The 23,247-nt window shown below is 38.6% G+C and overlaps 2 long non-coding RNA genes across 2 annotated transcripts; both read right to left on the bottom strand.

Moving 5' to 3' along the window:
* Positions 1 to 17,666: 17,666 nt before the first annotated feature.
* On the bottom strand, positions 17,667 to 19,065 carry LOC131256403 (uncharacterized). The gene is made up of 3 exons (XR_009176792.1): positions 18,821 to 19,065; positions 18,122 to 18,737; positions 17,667 to 17,758 (listed from the first exon to the last, which is right to left on the bottom strand). It is a non-coding gene; the product is annotated as an uncharacterized LOC131256403 (long non-coding RNA).
* Positions 19,066 to 20,929: 1,864 nt separating this feature from the next.
* LOC131256402 (uncharacterized) lies at positions 20,930 to 21,832 on the bottom strand. The gene is made up of 3 exons (XR_009176791.1): positions 21,746 to 21,832; positions 21,581 to 21,654; positions 20,930 to 21,304 (listed from the first exon to the last, which is right to left on the bottom strand). It is a non-coding gene; the product is annotated as an uncharacterized LOC131256402 (long non-coding RNA).
* Positions 21,833 to 23,247: the final 1,415 nt, after the last annotated feature.

The following is a 23,247-nucleotide window of genomic DNA, read 5'->3' as shown; positions in this document are numbered from 1 at the left end:
TGGCTGGTGTACCACACACCACCGGCATGGCTGGTGCGTTGACGTCATCAAATTCTGTGGGTCCAGTCAAAATGTATGTATTGTATCCCAACCGTCATTCCATTTGACTAGCTCGTCGATGCTTGAGCCAAAGAATTAGACGTACATTGCTAAAAGTAGCGGGGGATTGGACTTCAACAATAGAAACCCTCGTCAAAGTTTTGGACATGATATTTGTTTTTCCTCTTGGATGTACCTTATGAATAGATTGGATGAAAAATAAATGTTATGGTGAACTGTACAGATGTTTTAATGGTGGTAATCATGGAACCACTGTTATCTGTGGTGTGGTTCATTTAAGATTTAGATATAAATTATATTTTAATTCATGATTTAGAATGATCTTGAAAAATAGATAAATACAGTGGATATGATAAATACAACATTTTGGTGGCTCATGTAACTTTGATCGCCTTTCAACCGATTCTATGACCCGAGCTTGAAGGCAACCACCCTCTTCTACGCACAACACGTACCCACACCAGCTAGATCGGTCCAGCTAAGCTGCTTCCTAATGTTCATGGCCAAATTGCCACACATCCCAACCTCGTTGCTACGTTGACGCCCACAAGTTTTGTGGGCCTCAAATGATATATGTATCCTATACGTTTATCTATTTTTCGAGGCCATTTTAGGGCATGAACCCAGAAATGATCGGGTCCAAACCTCCATCTATTTTCTAAGACTATTTCAGGGCATGAACCCAAAAATGAGCAGGTCCAAACCTCAAGTGGACTACACCACGTAAAGTAGTGGGAGAATGATTCCCACCGTTGAAACCTTCTTAGGCTTACCATGATGTCTTCTTTTTATTCAACCTGTTCATAAGATCACACGGACATGGACGAAGAGAGAGAACGAATATCAGATTGATCCAAAACTTCCATGACCTTCGATAAATTTTTGATGATAGATGTTCAATCCCCATTGCTTTCTAAAGTGTGGCCCACTTGAGATTTGGACCTGCTTAATTTTTGAGTTGGATCCCTAAAATGATCTCTCCAAATGGACGAACGGTGTGGATATTACAGCTACATCACGGAGATCCATAGAACTTGACCGCGTCAACACACCACCACGGAGGAGGCGGATTGGCTGGTGTACCACACACCAGTTATATAGCTGGTGTAGATACGTGTCGTGCGAAGACGAGCCGACGCTCCTCGAGCTCCCAGTTGTGCGAACGGTTCAAAGGAGATCAAAGTTCCATGGCCACACAATGATGTATTTATTATATCCATACCGTTCATCCATTTTTCAAAATCATTTTAGAGAATTAGACAAAAAATGAATGATATCCAAATCTCAAATGGACCACACCAAAAATATCAGCAAGGATAATGATTTTCACTGTTAAAAAATTCATAGGGCCAACCATAACATTTATTTTCCATCCAATCTGTTAATAAGGTCACAAATACATGGATGAAGAGAAAAAACAAATTTCATATTGATCCCAAACTTATGTAAGCCCCAAAAGGATTTCAATAGTAGACGTTCAATCTACCACTGCTTTTTGCAATGTGGTCCAATTGATCTTTAGATCTGTCTTATTTTTTGGCTCAAGCCTTTAGACAAGCTAGCCAAATGGATGGATGGTTTGGATATAACACATACCTAATGATGGGATCCACAGAACTTGCTGACGTCAATGCACCAGCCTGAATGTGGTAAACGCGCCAATCAGCTTCCGTTTGGAATCGTCCTAAATCGGTTCTTTGCCCCGTTGAATCGTTGACTTTCTACTGAATCACTGGAATTGACTTTTTTCACTATTATATGGAGATCCAAACTGCTCCTTTGGTGGGCCTCATCCCAAACTCTCTTTCATTATGTCATCTAGAAAATCCTAAATATCTAATCAGTAGTTGCAAGTGGATGGTTGAAAACAGATAGGTCGCAGTCACTACTCTGGTTACAAGCAGGGAGAAGGTCCATGCTGTCAAACATTTGAACCACAATCAATCAGGACCATTCATCATCAATCCAAGATCCCCAAATCCATGCCGTTCGTCTTGGATCGACATGAACTTGTATATCATATGTTTGGCTCAAATTCGGTGGTTCGTATGATGCGTGTGTACTGAAGCCAAATGCAGCTCGAATCAAACCGGCTGCCCTGTGATCCAGCCACCCAACACCCCGCCTTGAGTTATGTGTTCTCGGGATTGACATGGCTCAAGGTACGTGCTAGATCCGTATATTTGTTTTTGGTTTTCCATATTGTATATGTACGTATTTCCCCATCCGACGTCCAAAATATAAACCGTTCATTGTGTTTTGATCATGGCTTACACATGGTGCTGGACATGGTGTCGAATCGGACTGAGTTAGGGCTGACCTGATTTGATCCAGTTTTGAAATAAGTTTGACCCGAACGTGAGTCAACTCGGTACAATGTCTAGCATGCCCGAACCGATCGGAATCTAGGTCTAGCCTGGACTAATTCGGACCAAGTCCGACTTGGTAAAAAGTACAAAGTCGGTCGGAGTTGATATTGATTCAGATCGAGAGATGAGGAAGGGAGGGAGTGGAGAGGAGAGAGAGGAGGATGGTGGTGAATCCAGTGATGGTGGTGGGCGGCTGCCGGGCTTGGAAGAGGAGGTTAGGAGGGAGTGGAGAGAGAGAGAGAGAGAGAGAGAGAGAGAGAGAGAGAGAGAGAGAGAGAGGAGGTGGAGGGGGGTGGTGATGGTGGTGGGTGGTTACTGGGCTTGGGAGAGGACAATTAGAGAGGAAGAGAGAGTTTGGGATCGGGTCGGGTGCGGTGTATAGGGTTAGAAATATTTAAAAATTAGGATTTTTTTTAATTATATATATACTCGAATCCGAGTCGAGTCGGCTTCAGATCGAGTCGAGTCTGACCGGATCAAGTTTCGGGTCGAGTTACTAGGTAACTCGAACTCGACTCAGTTTGAGTTTGGATTGGGCGAAGCCTACTTGGTTCGGACCGACTCATCCATTCGGTTCGGGTTGAGTTGGATCCGAATGAGTCAAATGAGTCGAGTCGGTTCGTGCCCAGCTCTACTTACACAATGATCCACATTTTAGTATAAAATCTACAAGAATTGGATTATTGGGATCATCCCAGCCGTCCATGATGGACTGTGGACCATGTTTAATTGCCATGTAGGGAGGATGAATAGCTACTACCACTTCAGAAACAATGGAGAAGCCCACAGAGTCGTCTGAGAAATATTATAGCATACTGATGGATTGATCCATGATATCGGCTGGTTCTCTATCGTACACGTGTCGCATGTGTACGGTATAGGATTATAAAATTTGTGGGCCCTACTTTGAATGGGATGTAGACTAGAAAATCACACTGATCGGATAATCGTATTTAATTGATGGGCATTTGCCCTCTCAATGACTGGTGCGCATTATCCTCTTGATGGTCCACTTTCAAACGATCAATTGGACGGTTAAGATCGGTTGTCTGATCTTTGTTTGGGACATGTCCCCCTCATCCTGTGGCAGACCTTAAATAGCTGGTCCAGTATGGATGGAACATGTGACGAAAATTTGAGACCATGGAAGATTTTTGTCCTTTGATTTGGAGTATTCTCCGTTGATTATAACCACATCGTGTTTACATCTTAACCGTCTATTGATAGGAAACTAATTGACGGGTTAGGATCTTCCAATTGCAAGTTTGTCGAGGTATTACCAATCTTAAAATTAGGAGTCGCAACGGACGGCCCGCCGGGCCATGTATGGACCGGGAAATCAGGCCCTGTTGGGCCTTGCATGTACGGCCCAATCAGTTTTGTGGCTGTGGATGGGGTTATATCATTTTAAGTTCTTACCTTTTCTGTTATCTATTTCTTTTTCCATGTATGGCCCACCGAACCAACGGATGGATTATGAACATTTGCGAGGGAAATAGGATGTAATCAATTTTCAGGCTGGGTGGGTTGGGCCTGGGCCCAACTAATTTTTTCAAACTTAGGCTTGGGATTGCTGTGCTAGGCCTCATACTCAGCTGGAGCCTTGGGCCACATAGTGTTAGAATGGGATGGGCTGGCCCAAACCCAACCCATTACCACTTGTTCATGGAATATTCACATGATTGAATTTGGACACTTGGACAGTCTGACCAACAGATCTGAACCATCCACTCGGTGCAACATGCATTTCATGAGCTATCCTGTAAAAATCACTCCAATTGGGCAATTCTAAGCATCCCATCGGTGACCTATAAAATTGACAATCAAGATCAGTTGGAAAAAAAAAAAACTCGCATCAACAATCTGAACCATCTATTTATTGAGGCATATTATAGACATTATAGTTCCAATGAATTGCTTCTATGAGATTATCCTAAACATCTTGTTCATGTCTTGAAAAATGAATCACTCTAGAAAATAAGGCCAACTTGCATAGATGTTAGATGATAACTGTGACCTTTTTCTTCGTATCTAGCTAAATGAGTGTTTCACATAATGGACGGTTCGGATCAATTGGTTGGCCTATCCAAGTATCTCAATGCAACTAGGAGCATCATAACTTATAATGCTCTTAGAGGTTTGGAACATTTCTCTAGATGGATTAGTTTCATTCCTGGTGTTTGATCCTTAACTGGTATTAGAAAATTTACTTTGCCAACCATTCCTATATCCATTTTAAGTCTATTCCTCGATGGTCTAAATGAGATTGTGATGGCCTGGGTTATACTATTTCTACCGGCGGCCAACATTAACCGCCAGTTTAGATATGAATAACCAGTCGATGTCTTGTGGCCGCCCGTAATGTAAGAAATGACTGCTAGGAAAAAAGGTCCCCCCCACCCCCCCCCGCCCCCCAGCCCCCCCCAAAAAAAAACTAATTTCATTTCCCTCTTTTAAGAAAAAGACCCTTAAAAGCTCTCTCTCTCTCTCTCTCTCTCTCTCTCTCTCTCTCTCTTATGCGATTTCCAAGTGTTGAAAACAAACCAGTCAAGAACCCAACAACTCTCCCAGTTCCTTTTCTCCTTCCCCTCTCTTCTCCAAATCCCCACACATCCCTTCCCTTTCTTTCCCAAATGGCACCCAAGGCCGAGAAAGCCCCAGTAGAGAAGAAGCCCGAGGCTAAGAAGAAGCCACCCAAGGAAAGATCTTCTTCCAACAAGAAGAAGAAGCAGTTGAATAAGAACATGGAGACCTACAAGATCTATACCTTCTTCCCTTACCGCCAAAATCGAATCCAAAGTGTCCATCCAAACACCATCTTCAGCAAGAGCATCCGAACAACACTGCCTATCTCTCCTCCAAGCCTGCAACTCCTTAAATATCATCCAAAATCATTCCCACATCCTCAAATCTGACCTCAATTCCAATCCCTTTGTACTCACAAAACTCATCTCCATAGCTTCTTCTCTTAACACGATTGATTATGCCTCTTTCGTCATTTTCTCTAACAACGACAGCATTAGTTGCATTTTCAATACTTACTTATTCAATGCTCTCAAATGCAGCTATGCGCATTACATGGATGCCAAAGTCAACAGTGTTGCTATGTTCTCTTTTATGCTTTGAAATGTCATCTTTCTTAACAAATTCACCTTCCTTTTCATTTTAAAAGCCTATGCGGGCCTTGGTGATTTGAATCTTTACAAGCAAGTTCATTGTTCTGTAGTGAAATTTGGTTTTGAGGCTAATCTTTATGTTCAAAATACATTGATTCATGAGGATTCTTGCTGTGGTGGGAGAATTGAGCTTCCCATTGAGTGTCAAATATTGCATATTTCCTCTTGTTTATACTTTGGTTTTATAAGCATGATAAAGCTTAATCGATATATTTATGCATGTTTGTCTTATGAGGTGATTTCGAGAGCTTAAGGTGAAGATGATGCTAAAAGCATGGATTTGATGCTCAAGAATTACCAAGGTAAGGATAGATCTTTGGTGACTAAGATTGAAGATTATAAGAGTCTAAAATACAAGAAAAATCAAGTGAAGAAGGAAGAAAATCGAGTAAAGTTCAAAATTCAGCAGTTGCTGAACTTGACCTGTCGATGACATCGAACACACTTCGATGCCATCGAATGAGGCTTGATCACATCAGAAATTTCAGGAAAAATCAAGTTTGGTTGCTGGACTATTGGGCACAAAGTTCGATTCCATCGAAGAGACAAGGTTCGATGTCATCGAAGCTAGTTCGACGGCATTAATAATTCAGGGATTTTGAGTTCAACTAGCAAGACAGTTCTAGACCATTTACAATGACATCGAGGAGTGTTCAATGCCATCGAATCCTATTCGATGACATGGAAGGTCGGATGATGACATCGACAGCTACGCAGTGCAAAAAAGCGCGTAGTTTTCAAATTTGAATCCAATTGGGTTTCATACCTTCAATGGCATCAAAGTGCCATTGATGATAACATCGAAGGTGTGTAAAGTGAGAAAATTTGAGGCAGTTTCCAAAGTCAGGTAGACAAAGCCTATATATTAGGGTTCTCCAAGGGATTCTAATCACAAATTAAGGTAAGAGGAGTAGAGCCAATGGTGTAGCATCTTCCAAAGAGTTCTTTCTTCTTCTCTACCTAGTTTTTCATGTTTTTCTTTATGAGTCTTAGCTTAATCATGGTTTGGTTGGCTAATCTCTTAGATGGATCTAAGAGGTGAAGCTTGTAGTTTATTTTGATAATTATTTTACTTTGATTCACATTATGTTGAACTTTCATTGATTATTCATTTGAATAAAGGAATGTTTTTAGTTTTTTATGATTTATTGTGACTCCAATTATAGTAGATGCTCGGGAAGCTTTTAATATCTTCTTATCTTGTTTTGTAAATCGTGTGATTTGTAAAATTCGTGATCCATAATCATCTATGGGCATGATTAATGCATGAATTCCCTATGATTATATGATTAGTGCTTCATGTGTGAACTAATCCAATAAAGTTCAGCACAATATTATGTTTTAATTGCTCCATCATTTGACTGGATAGAATAAGGCTTTGATTCCAATTGTGCTATTGTTGAATCAAGTACAGTAACATCATAATAACTACAAGTGGATCCTTGACGTTCTAGTTTTCATTACTTTGATAGATTTAATTCACAACAATTACTCTCTAAATTTTTAGATTTTAGATTTTAGTTCTAATTAATTCGGAATATGTACAAGGTAAGTCCATGTGAATTCGACATCGGTCTCACCAAGATAATTACTACATCGCGACCCTGCACTTGGGGTTGTGAATACTTCCTCATGAGGTGTTTGATGGAATGCCCAAGTTAGATCAAGTGTGTTGGAGTGCAATGATTGGTGGCTATGTTTCGTTGGTTGCTATCATGATGCAGTTGTGCTATTTAGAGAGATGCAGATTGAGGTTGTCAAGCCTGATGAGATTATCATGGTTGCGGTTCTTTCAGCTTGTGCTAATTTGGGAGCATTAGAGCTTGGGAAGTAGATTGGGATTTATGTTGAAAATGAAGGGATTGCAAAGATGTTGCCATCGTGTAATGCTTTCATTGATATGTTTGCTAAATATAGCATCATTGATGATGCCTTGAGATTGTTTGGTGAAATGTCCAAGAGAAGCATCATGTCCTCGACATTGATCATTGATGGTCTTGCCATGCATGTCCATGGGAGAGAAGACATTGCTATGTTTGAGGAGATAAAGAGTGTACGTAGGTGTCATCCTGAATGATGTTGTGTTTATTGGGACTCTTCTCTCAGGTTCATTAGAGTTATAGTTCTTGTGGTTGTTCAATTTCTAAGTTAAAAAATATTATTATTTAGGGTATACACAATTTTGATAATTTTCAACAATGCCTTTGCCATAGTTCTAAGCTTGTTCTTAGTGGTGGTGCTACGGAGTTGACTGTATCAGTAAAATTGAAGCAAAAGAGTTCATCCATTAAAGGTATTGAAAAGGTAAAGTTCTCACTTCTTCCTTTTTTCCTTAGTCACATTTTGCATTATTCACTCTATCAAGGTGCCAAATAGCTGATGATAAGGATTCATGATGAAATCTATGGTAAAAGTTTCACATTAGCTGCCAACTTGATGCAATCCTCCTTTATCCAAGCTTGGGACCCACGATTAGGGTATAACTCCCATAAGCTGTATGTAATAGTCTATAACATAGGTTTTTTTAGAGGTCTGATGTTCGGGTTTTTCAAGACTTTTGCCGGCAGTTCAATCTGGCAAGGTAGTTCTAGAAAAATCAGTCTAAATACTCGTAACTCATTTCGAGAATCGGCTATTGGATTAATTCAATATTGTATCTTTCAAAATGTTTTACATTAAGATGAGTCAATTGGAGCATCTCTGCTTTAAATAGCTCATCTATTTAAAGGATAAAAAGAAAAAGAAAGACGAATAAGAAGAAAAAGAAGAAGAAGAAGCCTTTTATAGAAATAAAAGAACCATTGTTAGAATAAAACACTTAGTTAAAGTTAAATCAATACATGCTTGTGATGTTATAAGAACATGACTAATAATATGGTCATTTTGTGTATTGAAGCTCCTTTCCCAAAGAATAGTTATCTAGTCATTAAGTTTATAGGTTTATGTCTTTGTGAGTGTTCTTGATGCATCTTTTTAGCAATTGATTTCTATCAGTTCTTGCAAAACCGAAGGCATTGAGTTGAAATTTATTATCTCACTGGAAAGCTTTGACCAAGTGCAGCTATGGTTTTATTATTTCTTTAACTTTGAGTGAAAGTGATCAAGCCTAAATATTGCATATTTATCCTCTAAATTACATTGGTTTCCATGCATTCAAGTACTAAATTAACTTATTAACATATGTTTTATATATGCAAGTTAATTTAGAAGGCAAATATAAAATCATGCTTAAGAAGGAAGGATTTAGGGTTAAAGAATGATCAAGTGAAGAATTAAATGTTTGGAGGGTAGTATCGAAGGATTCAGATGCCAAAGATCTAAGAAAACCAAGCATTAAAGATGAAGAAAAGTATGAAAAATTACACAATCAAATAACAGAAATAACATATTGTTCGGTCCCACCCGAGGTTGGTTCGGTTTGATCGAAAGTGCCAAAAACCGTCTAATAAGAAAAAACTAAATTTTAGACTTAATTCGGCTTGAAGATTTAGTGCGACTGAAGTGATGTTTAGTCCCACTAAAGGAGGGTTTAGTGCAACTTGAGGGAGACAAAGACTTTAGATGTATTTTAACAAATTTTGCCTGCAACTGAAAGACATCGTCGGTGCGATCGAAGTGATGTTCAATGGGATCGAAGTATAACAAAAGTGTGAAATTTAGAAGTCAATTCAAAGTTGGTGCGGATTTTCTCTATTTAAGGAGGTGCTTTGGGCTATTCGGGATACGAATTAGGGCTTATAAGAGAAATCAATGAGTGACAGAGCTTCTAAGGAACCGATTTTCTTCTTCAATCTTTTGGTTCTAAGTTATTTTTCATATTTTTGTTTAAATTTAGTTCAATTATGGCTAGATATCTTAGATAAGGCTAAGAAGTGAAGCTTGTAGTTATTTTTAATATTTTAGTTTACTTTGATTCAAGGTTATTGATCTGAATGATGAATAATTCATTCATTTTGGTTTGAATAAAGCTTTGGTTTTATTTTACTTTGATCCATTCTCAACTTGGGGCACTTTGGATACTTAGGAGGTCTAATATTGTTTGCTTATCTCTCTTGCAATGCATTAAATTGTAAAATTCATTGATCTATCTTAGACTACAATCATGATAAATGCTTTGAATTTCCTACAATCAATAACTTGGTGCTATATGTGGGAACTGAATTAATTGAAATTCAAATCTATTTTAGTTTATGAATATTGAATTAACAGCTCTATTATCTAGCTGGTTAGGATAGTACTTGGATTTTAGTTGAATTATCTAAATGAATTAAGTGAATTAGGAATAAAGAATGGATAGATGTGGATTATTGATGCTTTAGTGTCATATTTTATTGATTTTCTTTACATTACTCAAATTTACATGATTATTTCTTCTAATTTAAATTTTATAGTTAATCCTAGTTTTAATTATAGTTCAAATGTGTTTTGAAAACACACAAATATAAGTCTTTGAGGATTCGATACCGGTCTCACTGAGTTAAAACTACATCGCAGCCCTACACTTGGGGTTGTCATCCTTTTGGATCGATAAAAAATTAACTAATCATATCTCTTTTCACGGATTTAAATAAAATCTTTTTATTCCTTTATGTTTTCATTTTATCTATGAAGTTTTCCATTCTGAAATATCTTATACATTATTACTCAGTTTGCATCATGCACGACATGGGTGGTTTGTAATTGTTGCCAATCTGATATGGAGTCGGGTTCAACTGAGATGACAACTATGTGTTTTAACACTTTAAAGTTTTTGAGGGTCCATCTAGTATGGATTTGTTCAAACAAGTTCAAGTGGCTACTAAATTTGTTTTGTCTTACTAATCATAGCCATTTTAACTTCTAATTTTCATTAATGATATGTTATTGTCCTTATTTTTCTGCTTGCACAAGTAGGGCCACCTTTTCATAGTTTTGGTGCACCATTTGTAGGGGGAGCCACAATGTCAACATTATGAGTCACTGAACATGAACAATGAACCCACTTGTACAAACTGAAAACTGAAATAGTAGTCAGTAATCCTTTAGACGAAACATTGCTTAATGCATGTTGTTAATTACCTCATGAAAGAACATTTTGTATGGATCTCACTTGTGTGCCAATTCTTTCTCTATCAATGAATGGATCCACATGGCTATATGATTGAAAGACCATACCATTGATGCCCCATTGGATATAAGTAGCAATGAACCATTGAAACTTGTCTTTCATCATTACGTGTTTCTACACCGTGGGGATACAAGGATCTCCCCATTCAGATTGCCAAGCAGGCCATCGAGCTCGAGAATTATGGTCTCTCTAAGAAACATGTGTTTTAAAGGTACTTTTTTTTTTTTTCCGGTTGATTATGCAAATGGTTCACATGTCTATTTTGATTTTTGGAGCATTTTGAGGTTGATTTTGCAATTGGGTTTTGATTTTTGGGCATCTTGTGAAGTTTATGCATGTTGTTTTTTTGTTCCTTTATTGTAAAGGAATGTTTTGTGTTGATTCTGCATATGGGTTTTGGTATTGTTAGCATTTTTTAAAGTTTGTGGATGTGAGTTCATTGGCTCTTGCAAGGGTTTGTGCAGGCTTTTGCATGGTTGTTATGATTTTCATAGCATTTGGCAAAATTCAGCATGAGATTATTTTTGAATTGTTACAGTGTCGTGTGTAGATTCTGCATGTAATAGGTTTGATTTTTGAGCATTTGGTGAAGATAATGCATTACGAGATGGTTCTACTTCTTCAGGGCATTTGAATGCATTTTTAAATTGGATTTCAATTCTACGGTGTAATAAAGAGGAAGTAAACAGATTGTAGTTTCCTTACAATCTCAAATCCATAGCATTGTTGTTGAGGGTTTGGGCTCCAAATTGTTGTCCTGTTACTCTCAAGTTGGACTCAAATGGAACATGACTATAAGTTGAGGGCTTCTTTCCCCTTATGAATACTACAAAACATTGTTAGCTTTTCTCATTTCCTCTTGATTAAATTGATTGTTTGTGATTCAATTCAGTTGATTTTTTTTGTTGATTCTAAATGAAGGTTTTGGTTTTTGACGTGTTTCTTTACACTGTTCCTGCATATGGTATTTGATTAATTCCACCTTGTTATGACTTGCTTACCATTAACATTTGGCATGGATTCACCTTAGTGAATTTAATTATATCGTGGTATTTTTTTGTTCATAAATAGTATGGAGTATCTTGATTTGGCATTTTGGTCAAGGGTTTTGGTCCTCTTCGGTATGAGTTGGGTCATGCAACTCTCAATTGATAAGAAAAGGAAACTTCTTTGGTGGCTTGCCATGTTGGCTGGTGTTTGGTCAATTTGGACCTTCAATAATAGATCTGATAAAAAGTACATTGTTATTTGTTAGAGTTGTAGTTTTGTTTTTTTTCTTTTTTCTTTTTTAATTGTTGCTTCGGTTATTTGATTGCTTGTAATACGAAAAATTAACCTGAAAGCAAGTTAAAATTTTTCTTTTAAATGATCAATTAGTGGATTGGGTTGTTTGTTAGAGTTGTAGTTACGGTTGGTAAAAAAGTGTTCACTTTGGGGTATGCTATCAAGAATTAATCACTAAATCATTATTTATCATGGGCAGTGTTCAAAGTATCGGTATCGCTACAAGTTTCGTTGGTTAGGGATATGAAAATAATATCGATATCGTCGATAATATCGCTTATAACAAAAAAATGCAGGGAAACATAGGGAAAATGGTGGAATTTTCAATGAGACTTCACGAGATGTTAAAATGTATATATTTGCATATTTTTCAATTTCAAGAAAAAATTGTAAAAAAAAAATACATACATCACAAGTTTTCATTTAATAGGGACTTAAAAGCATGTTATAAGAAATCAATCTAACCATCCCCTCCAACCTATTTAACAATCCAACCTTTCATCCAAACTGTAAGGCCCGTATCCTAGCCCGTACTGTTCCAGAGGCTTTTGCGATCCTCCCAGTTGAATTCTGGCGACCCGCGACGCGTAGACTGCATTTGCGTGCAACCCTGAGTTGTGTACTGTATTTCAGAGTTGGCTCAACCTAAGACTTGTACCTTAGCGACCGCGCTGTCACCGCGGTTCCGATGCCATGTCTTGCTCGTCGAGGAGATACCTAAGCCAGGAGATGTGGGCCCGCATTCAGTTCGAGGAAAACACCACGTGTTTGTAATCCCAAGAAAATTTCTATAACATATCCCATCAATCAATCACTCAATCAATCAATCAATCACCTCATGTTAAGTACAAGAGCAACTCCAAAGTCAACTCTCTCTCACCCTCTCTCTTACACAACCATACATGTTAAGTACACCTATCAACTCACATCCATCACCTCTCCCTTACAACCACCATTTCTCTCTCTTTCTCAACAAAAAAAATTCAAGCAAAAGTGGTGGACATCCAAGCTCTTCCAAGGTGAGAAAAGGTGTTGTGAGTGGCCCACTTCCCACCCCAAGATCCATCATTCTAGCCCTTCATTTCTCATCATCTTCCATCAAAGAGGGACACAAGGAGATCGACGTTCCTTCGGACCAAGAAGATCGAACGGTGGGTGCTTCTATAAGCCTAGATTTCATTTTGATGATGGGCCAAGTGAGGCCTACCGATTGATGGTGCAGATCTCACTTTGGACCCTAGATGTGGCCAATGGCCTACTTTAATTTTCATGATCATTCCATGATGGGGCCATTCTTCATGGACCCCATCATGATGTTTATTTTCCTTGCATAAATAGGGTCATCTAGACCTTGTATTTTAGTAGGGAAAGGATCTCCACCATTGATTTTGATCGGTGGGCCCATATGAAATGGGACCCACTTGATGTACGTTGTAAATCACGGAAGGGAGGGCACATAGTGCCGGGGTCCCTCCATCATCACGTGTCTCCTTCTTTCTCTCTCTCTCTCTCTCTCTCTCCCTCTCTCTTTTATTTTTGTTGTTGTTGTGTATGATGATGTGGCCATGTGCCCCACCCAGATGGACCCCACCATGAAGCATGTATTTTATCCAAGCCATATGTAGGTGGGGCCCACTTTACATATGTGTTGAATGCAAACCGTCCAGCATCCAGGGACACTGGACATGGCTAGATAGTGAAGTATGGACTGACGGTGTGGTTACTGTCAAGAAAATAAAAATATCAGTTTGATTCTAAGCTTTGGGGTGGGCTGCTTAAGCAGGCCCCACCTTGATGTGTACATTAATTTAATCCACGCCATCCATCCTATTTCCCAACTCATTTTAGGCGTTGAGCCGAAAAATGAAGTTAATCCGACTATCTGGCAGCCCATAGCATAGAAAACAATATTTTCTACCATTGAAATCCACCTTGATGTTTCTATACACCAAAATACCTCGAATATTGGGCTTGATTGGTCTATCTTGAGCCATAGAATTCAATGGGTGGAGTGGATACTCTCGATGTGGGCTCCACAAGGGAAAAACTATAGGAAAACTATTTTAAAAAATAAATAATTAAAAAAATAGGCAGCAGCAGGCGCTACTACTGCTGACCGTCAGAGGACGCAGGCGCGTCTTGCGCTACTATGAATGAAGTAGGGACGTGGGTCCCAGTTGCATGCCCCACTGTGATGTGTGTAGAACATCAATGCCGTGCATTTGGTGGGCCTCCTTCTAGTAGTGAGCCGCCCCAAAAATCAGCCGTATGTGAAACTCAGGTGGTCCACACGGCAGGAAACAATGGGATTGAGAGTTTGCCATTAAAACCCTGTTGAGTTGTCACAGAAGTTTTGAATGGATATGAAATTTGTTTTTCCTCTACATCTGGGTCCGTGTGACCTTATTAACAGATTGGATGGCAGAAAAATGTTATGGTGGACTCCACGGTGTATGTGTTTTACCCACACCGTTCACACCATTGGACAATGGGACTCACTATGACATATGTGTTTTATCTATGCCGTCCAGCCATTTTGGCTGGGCTGCTGGACGGCAGGAGACCCCACCATGAGGTATATGCTTTATCCATGCTGTTTATCCCTATGGGACCCACCATGATGTATGGGTTACATCCAAACCGTCCATCCAGTAGCGAGCTAGCCTTAAGGCTTGAGGCAAATGAGGCAGATCTACCTATCAAGTGGACCACATAGTAAAAAGCAGTGGGGATTGAGTGTCTGCCATTGAAACCTTTTGTTGTCACAGAAGTTTTGGATTATTAGGAAATTTATTTTTCCTCTTAATTCAGGTCTGTGTGACCTTACAATCAGATTGGATAGAAAATAAATGTTAAGGTGGGCCTTGAGAATTTAATGGTGGAAGTCATTATTACCACTGTTATTTAGAGTGCTGTCCGGTTGATCTTTTGATATGACTTATATATATATATATATTGATTTCTAAAAATAGATTAGATGAGTTGGGTTTGGCCCATTCAACTTGGCCTATTCAACTTGGCCCATTCAACTTGGCCCATTTGATTCAGCCCATTTGATTAAGCCCGATGTGATGTATGAGGCCCGTTGTTGAGACCCACCTTGACATATATGAGGCCCATGTGATGTAACCCATTTGATGTGTCTAAGGCCCATGGGTTGAGGCCCAATGGGATGTATACAAGGTCCATTACAATGTGTGATTCCACCATGGTTTATATAATGATGTTTATAGCGGGCTATGCCTTGGGAGCATGATGGTTTGACGCCCACATTGTAAGTACAATGTTGGTTAAATATCCGCATTGTAACTCTCCCTAGGGCCCAGTGATAGGATCATACTTGTTGTGTGTAGGCCATCGAGGCCCATTTTCGTTGTGGGGATAGTTCATCACCTTATAACATGCTTAGTGTAACTCCATGACTCATGCCTATACGCATCATATGTATGCTTGATATGAGTAGTGACTGATCATTGCATATGCCATTGGGCAGATTATTTATGAGACTCATCGATAGGAGTTACCCATATGAGCGTGTGGTATGCACGGGATTGCTGCATGACTGTACAGTGTGACTCATGCATCTCACATATGTGTGACATGATCATTGTATGCCCCAACGACATCAGGGCCGTGGCCTCCACAGGCACATTATGGATGGCCAAATGGGACACCAAAAATACTTGGTTCTAGCATTGTGGGTACTTAGAATGTCCTTGGGTGAAAGTCCTAGAACCTCCGAGGCTAGGAGACGCCCCAACGTCTAGACCAAGTGGAACATAAGCACCCGAGTGCCGAATACCAGTAGGCCGCGTCTCCCACTGTGTCATGGTCGGTTGGGAGGGGGTGTGGCCATATCCGCCCGAGTGAGGGGGCTGTAAGCTAGGCTGAGTTTGACCAGCTTATAAATGGGTCCACTATTGACGAGCCGGGTAGGTATTGGTAGACTACTGATCATGCGGATAGTGTAGTCTATTCCACTCGCTGGGCTTGCGGCTAGGGAGACATCAGTCATGTGGAGTGTAATAGACCCCGGTGATTCCCCAGAGAGGAACAGTGTTGATATGTGGACTTGATATGAGGATTGACATGATATTATGACACCCCGTCACTGTTGCACATGTGGGCGGGCGCACATGGGTGGACACTGATATGGGTGGGTGTGATGTGGGCAGGGCTGAGGCCTAGGCGAGCTACCACACTGGGCGAGCTACCAGTGGTTGGCAGGCTATTGTGCTGGTAGGTTACTGAGTAGGAGTTGTATACTCATTCATTCATCCATTCACTATTCACTCGAGCTGGTGGTGCGCAACTTTTGTTACGTGTACTTTCACAATGGTCATGATTTCGGTTGGGGTGCGCGACTAACCTGAGATTAGGAGTTTACCACATTGTGTTTGGCTATCCAAATTTAGGTATGAGACTGGTGTTGATAGAATTCCCTTGTGATGGACCCCATAGCCTGCGATACTACGTACTATCACTACCAAAAAATAGGGCAAAGGCTAGGATAAAAGCCATAGCTAAAGACCCATGGCTATAGTTTTAGTCCGTAGCACGACCGTTGCCATTGATACCATAGCCATAGGTCTAAAAGTTATAGCTACGGATTTAATCCGTAGCCATAGAAGTAATAGCTACGGATTAAATCCGTAGCCATATCTTCCGTAGGTCTAAAGTATATACAACTACGGATTATATCTGTAGCGAAAAGTCGAGTGAGAACCGTAGCAATAACTGAAATTAGCAATAGCTACAATTTCCAGATAAAGGGCTACGGTTAATAGTCGTAGCTACTACCTATTGTTTAAGAACAAATAATAATATTAATAATAATGGCATCTCTTACCATTGCAATACATGCCCTGATAGATCAACTCATATAAGCCAATACATATAAATACATCATGGCTAAATCATTCATTCAATCAAATACAATCATTCATTCATTCAATCAAATACAATCATTCATTTCAATCCATTCACAAAAGTACAATGCCAACATAATAGTTACATGTCTATTTAAAGTTCTCATTGACAGCAAGATCTAATGCCTTCTCGCAGCCAAATAGCTTCTCAACAATCGCAAGCGAGAACTCCATGGATGTGCCTTTACTGGTTATCAAATTTCCATCAACTAATGCCATATTCTCAGCTTTGCTTTGATCCAAAAGCTTACTGCACATGGTTGAAAATCAATTTCATCATACAAACAATGTAGTCATATGAAAAAGCTATGCCTCTTCATCTTCATCTTGCTAAAAACAAATGCGATGATCAGTTGGCAGATGCAAACACTTGTGCTGCAGAGATACTTCAGTTGCGACCTGTAGATACATGCTGAATGTTAATTATATGGGAATATTTTCCACAGAGCCTGTAGTTCAAGGAGAGTTTTTCAGGAGAAGCCTGGACACTAGAATGTATATGCATGTTATATATATATATATATATATATATATATATATATATATATATATATATATATATATATATATATCACATTCATTTTTTCAGCGCCCTTTCATAGCAACATTTCCATATCTGATATGTCAGGTTTCATCAGATGGTATTTCCCAAGGCCTTCAGCAGATGCTAAAGCAAAAGAGAGAATACAAGCAAGAGATTACTACCTGGCCAGGAATAACTTCTCCATTGATCCCACTAATGTTTATTTGAGCATAAAGGCATGCTTTGTAGTGAGAATCAACAATGTGTCGTCCAAATGCCTTGTCAGTTTCGGCACCACAATAGTATGGCCCCTGCAAAAACCGACACACACAGCCTCAGCTTTGGTAACATGAGAGATATCTAGATAGCAAAGATACACATTGGATGAGATCCTTTTTAAAAAAAAAAAAAAAAAACTATGGTTTGTGAAGTCAGTGACATTTGGGACCATTTATGCAGATCCTGTTTCTCAGAAAACAAGAGACATGCTGCTATTAAAGAACAAAAAATGAACCACATCTGATTGAAATGCGTTTTCCTATCTCCTATAAAATCCAACTAACAGAATAAGATGTAACTGTGTAGCGAAATAGGCAGATAAGACAAACACACCACCCCAGGCTGGAAAAGCATGAGCCCGTAAAAAGTAAAATGACAAATACACCTGCCTGTACCTATTTTCCATGCAAAGTAGCTAATTGCTCTAGTACCTTATCACAACATCTTCCACTAATTATTTCCATTGGGAAATAGTTTGTAACATCCCGCATAACTTCACACATCTGTCAACAAGTTGCAACTAATTATGATGTGAAGAAAGCCTTTTAGCCCAACTTCAGCATAAAAAACTACCAAATGCAAGCTTTCTAAAAATGGCAGTCACAAATGTGTTAAAAGAAGAACAATAGCAAAATGTAGTTTGAGCAATATCCAAGTGTGGAATTCTTGTTGCACTATGAAGTGCACCATATTTAGAATGCCTAATTGCACATGAAAATTTGCAGCCAAGTTCCCAAGGGGACACATGGCAGACAAGCACACGATTTGGACTGCCCATCATGTGCACTCCACTATTTGTGTACAATAGCATTCCTCTATAATAAGATGTTTGCAAAGAGACCCGGCTGCAATTTCAACAATTTATTCTAACAAGCTGAAGGCATGGTGCTTGTCTCAAAGCACAAAAAGGAAAAGTACATACAGTTAAAGGATTAGGGTCTAAAATCCTTTTGATTAGGTTTTTTGCACTGGTAGAGAACCATGAGGGACAAGTGAATCTGCCTTAATGATCTACAACAAATGTAGTTATGTCAGCCACACATATACATGTATGTATTTGTGAGTGTACATAAGGCTCATAGATCCAAACTCACCTTTTTATATAATGCCATAAGGTTTGTTTCTTCAAAAGGCAAGTAACCTGCCATAAGAACAAAAAGGATTACCCTACATGACCAGAGATCTGCCTTAGCCCCATCATAACATTTGTTGTTAATCACTTGAATAATTATTGCCCTGTTTCCAATAAATCATATCAGTAAACAAGAAGAAGAAACAATATGTTTCACTACAAAACATGAGTATGATCCTACCAGTAAGCAGCACCTGCAACTGTAAAAACATGTGGACTTAGCTCACCAAATCCTTGCACCTTTGCATTGCTCCATCATGTGAGCATCATATAGATGAGGCAATCTTTGAAATGGGGCATATGTTCAATGATCCAAACCAATGGATATCGCAATTAACAGAGATAAGAAGCATTTGCCTACAACTGAAAACATCTGAATTTAAGGGTTGAAATGTTGGAAGGGCTGAAATGCAATGTTGTTTAACCCATCTGAAATCTAAAACCAATGGGTCAAAATTGAAAACCATATCAGGTAGGAGAGCTAAAATGGTTGGTTATGATTTTGGAAGTCTAGATCATATTATGTGGAAGTAGGACTGTCAAAGGGCTACATGAGGCAAAGTAAAATCAAAACTTTGAATAGGTACAACCTGAATAGTTCCAAAATCAGGGCAGAAGCTTACCTCAGGCCTGGTCCATTGCAATCCATATGTGATTAGTTTTCCGACTTCAAATTCAGATTTCAAATTTAGACTTGAGATTCAGACTTCAAATTTCAGATTTAACAAACAGGCCATTAGTCTTCCAGCCTTTTAGAGTCATGCAAATCCAATTCATGGAACAAGAGTACTTAAGGGATGACAATTTTACTTTGTTAATTTGGTATCTTTGATAGGAATTTCAACAGAATAAGGTTTGGTATTTCTTTTGGATGATTTCAAATAAGTTTTTTAAAAGATGGTCCTATTTATCAATTGGGTGATTTTAAGATTTCAATAGCTATACCAACATTTTCAAGATTTCAACTTCCATAAAACCAACATGCATATAAATAAATAAATAAGGCTCCCTCAAAACATAGTTGACTAGCTATAATTTTACTACCTTTATATACAACAACTTTGTAACCTCTCCACTCAACGAAATTACAAAGCTTTGGGCCTCGGTTAAGAATCACTCCGCTGAGTTCCCAGATTACCTTCGGAATACAATCAGTTCAGAAAGCAGACAGTTATGTGAAACTGGATGAAAGCAGTGAAACAAACATTGAACTTTAGTTCCTAAAAAGTCAAGTGCTTGTTCCCATCAAGCAAGCTTTACAAAAGGTGAAATTTCAATTTTCTAGACACTTGCTCTCCCTGCAGCTACTTGGAATGAAGATTGATTTATTTTTTTTCTTCACAAAGAAGGCCAAACAGATGCTTAATGCATGAACAAAACAGCAACCACAACCACAACCACAAAATTTTAAAACAATTCCAAGACAAGATGTAGCAGTTCAGATGAAGATGGGAAGATTTATAAAAGGCAGATTCCAAATTTCCAAAGAATTATTAGAAGAACCTTAAACACATCCCTAAATCTCTAAAATAATAGCAATGTATTGTTCTATTTTTTTAAGCACAATTCGTTCTTCATAGAGAAGGTTGAACAGATCCTTAATGCATGAATGCAACCGTAACCGCAATCGCAACATTTTAAGATGATTCCAAGATAAGAAGTACAGTTCTAAAGGAGATGAGAAGGAAATTATCAGTCAAATGTATTTAAACTTAGGAAGATAGAAAAAAAAAACTCTGTTTTTTCAACAGAAGCGAAGTCATCACCATCATTGTCATCATAACCTTGCCTAAACTATTCAGGTCAACTTAACAAATCCTGTTTCACCAATCATTCCTAGCTAAGGCCATTTCTCAGCAACTAAACAAGCCTTCACACATCCCTTCCCACCACCTCAAAATCCACGTTGTTAGGTCTTCCTCTCATCCTCTTTTTAGACCCTTCAAAAATTAGGGTTCTTTTCCTTATTGTGCTCATCATTGGACTTTGTTGCACATGATGAACCATCTGACTACATCCTCCATTTTATCTCCTAAGCGAAAACTTTCAAGATACATCGGATTACCTCTTCCTTAATTCTATTCTATCCTTCATATTCTTCCTACACTTCCACCTGGTGCATGTTTGCCTTCTGACAGCCCAAAACTCAGTTAATAAAGTATTGTTGGTAACATAGTTTGCTCATAACATCTTTCCTCAAGTTCCAAAGGCATGTGACAAAAAAAAAAAATTCTAATATCTTAGAAGGGCAATGTGTACAAAATCAGACTAAAAAACAAGTATCATGTTGAAGTTTGAAAATGACCTTTGCTCACCAGATGTTTGATCAACTCTTTTAGAAGCTTCCGACATTTCGGACAATAAACAAATCGTACTTTAATGGTTTTGTTGGCCATGTTTCTTAAAACACACTCCAAGTATGAAGCTCCTCCGGAGTGAAGTCATCCTAGTGCATTTAAAAATGGGGGCAAAATTATCAGTTTTGTAATCCAAACCCAATGCCATAAAGTTCTTATGGAGGCTTACATTTTCATCAAAATAAGACCAAGTTAATAAAACAAAAAGGAGAAACTAGAAGGAAATTAGAGTTTCTTAAAGGGTTTCATCTTAAGAAATTTGAAACAAGCCTATTATGAAAAGAGAGATTGCATTTCTCCATTTCAAATGGATGGAATTCCTCAAAGGCCCATTTACGAAAACAACAGTTATCTATGGATGTTACCATATTTTCTTGGCATTGCTTTTGCAAGTTTCCTTGTTTTGTTGTTGTAAGGAATATATATTCTCCTTTGAGCCCTAACAATAATAACACAAGCCCCATGAAAATTCTAGAAAGAAAATAGAAATCAAAGAAATAATGCTCATAATAGAGCTCTAAACTTTTCACCTGCATCTGTCAATGCATATATAGGATAAAGGTCTACAACCTGATTGCTATCAACACTGCTAGGCATCTAGGCGGCATTATTTTTCTACAAAAAAGGAAATTAATGAAAAACATATATACTCAAGAGCATGGCATCCACCATTAAAACCAATATGAGAAAGTAGAACCATTAGCTTGATTTTTCTCTCAACGAGGAAAAATTGGCATATACATAACAGGATGAAGCCAGACAATAAAAAATACCAATTTAAAATGCTACTAGCAAAGCAAAATGTAAAATGTACCAATCACTTTCATACAAAATGACAACATCTGCAGTGGCAAGGTTGATATCCAGAGCCTACGAATCAGCCTAATCCAAATCTTAAATGGGCCGCAAGACCGTGCATTGAGATGAACATCCACCATTGATTAGGTGGAGGGGACCCACTATGTTGTTTATATAAAACACCACCAAACTTATGAAATTCAAAGTGTCAAAGATTCAAGTATAATTTTGCATGTTTAGTTATGTAAAGTAGCTTGAACCATTCACTTTGCTGTGATGGTTTTAACAACTTTCATCATTATGAAGTTTTTAATTTGAAGTTCTCAGATTTTGAAATGATTGAATCGCACTCTAGGCGATTAAATTCCTCTCAGGAATTTCATCAAACACCCCACGTTCATACCAATCTCTTCAGATTTCACATAGAAATTCAACAGCCTGGTCTGCACAAATGGGCTTGAGTCGATCCTGTTAAGGAAAACATGTGAATGGATTTGCAGGCCTTCTTCGAGTTTTTTGAAGACCCATGTTAGTTGCCTGATCTAGTTTCTTAGTAAAAAGAAAAGAAGGGAGAAGCCTAAATACTCCATAAAAACCACCACTAGAAATATGAAATATCCATAGAAACCTCCTCTAAAAGTAAAAAATGTGAAACCTAAGCAAAAAATATAAACAACACACCCAAATCTACTGATTTGAAAAGAACCTCCAATAAATAGCCTCAGAACTTCCAAGTAAGAAGCAAAATCGTCAGAAAATAAACAAAACTCATGTTAGATTTCCCAAAACAGAATGAAATCCTCTCCTCAAATCATCACAAACAGAGATCGAAGAAATTAGGGCCGAAAAAGATAAAATAACAAAAGAGAGTGAAAATTACTTTTTGAGATCTGCTAGAGAGAGAGAGAGAGAGAGAGAGAGAGAGAGAGAGAGAGAGAGAGAGAGAGAGAGAGAGAGAGACTTCACTTCTCAGTGTGGACGCCGCACCAGATCCAACATTTGAGAGGAAAATGGATGGACGATGGCAGCCACAAACCAAACAAAAGGGAGGATAGAGAAACTTTCGAGCCCGGGAATGGAGGTTTTTTTCCAAGGAGTGGAGGGAAATGAATCGTTCCGTGAGAGGGGGAAAAGAAAAAGGCAGCGCGGTTTCCACATTTTTACCTGCTATGGTCTTTTTACAGTTTTAGACTGTAGTAAAAGTCCTCTAGACCATAACTATTACACTATCCTT

The sequence above is a fragment of the Magnolia sinica genome, chromosome 9 (genome assembly GCF_029962835.1).
Source record: "Magnolia sinica isolate HGM2019 chromosome 9, MsV1, whole genome shotgun sequence".
Taxonomy (NCBI): domain Eukaryota; kingdom Viridiplantae; phylum Streptophyta; class Magnoliopsida; order Magnoliales; family Magnoliaceae; genus Magnolia; species Magnolia sinica.
This window is presented reverse-complemented; position numbering and strand designations above follow the sequence as displayed.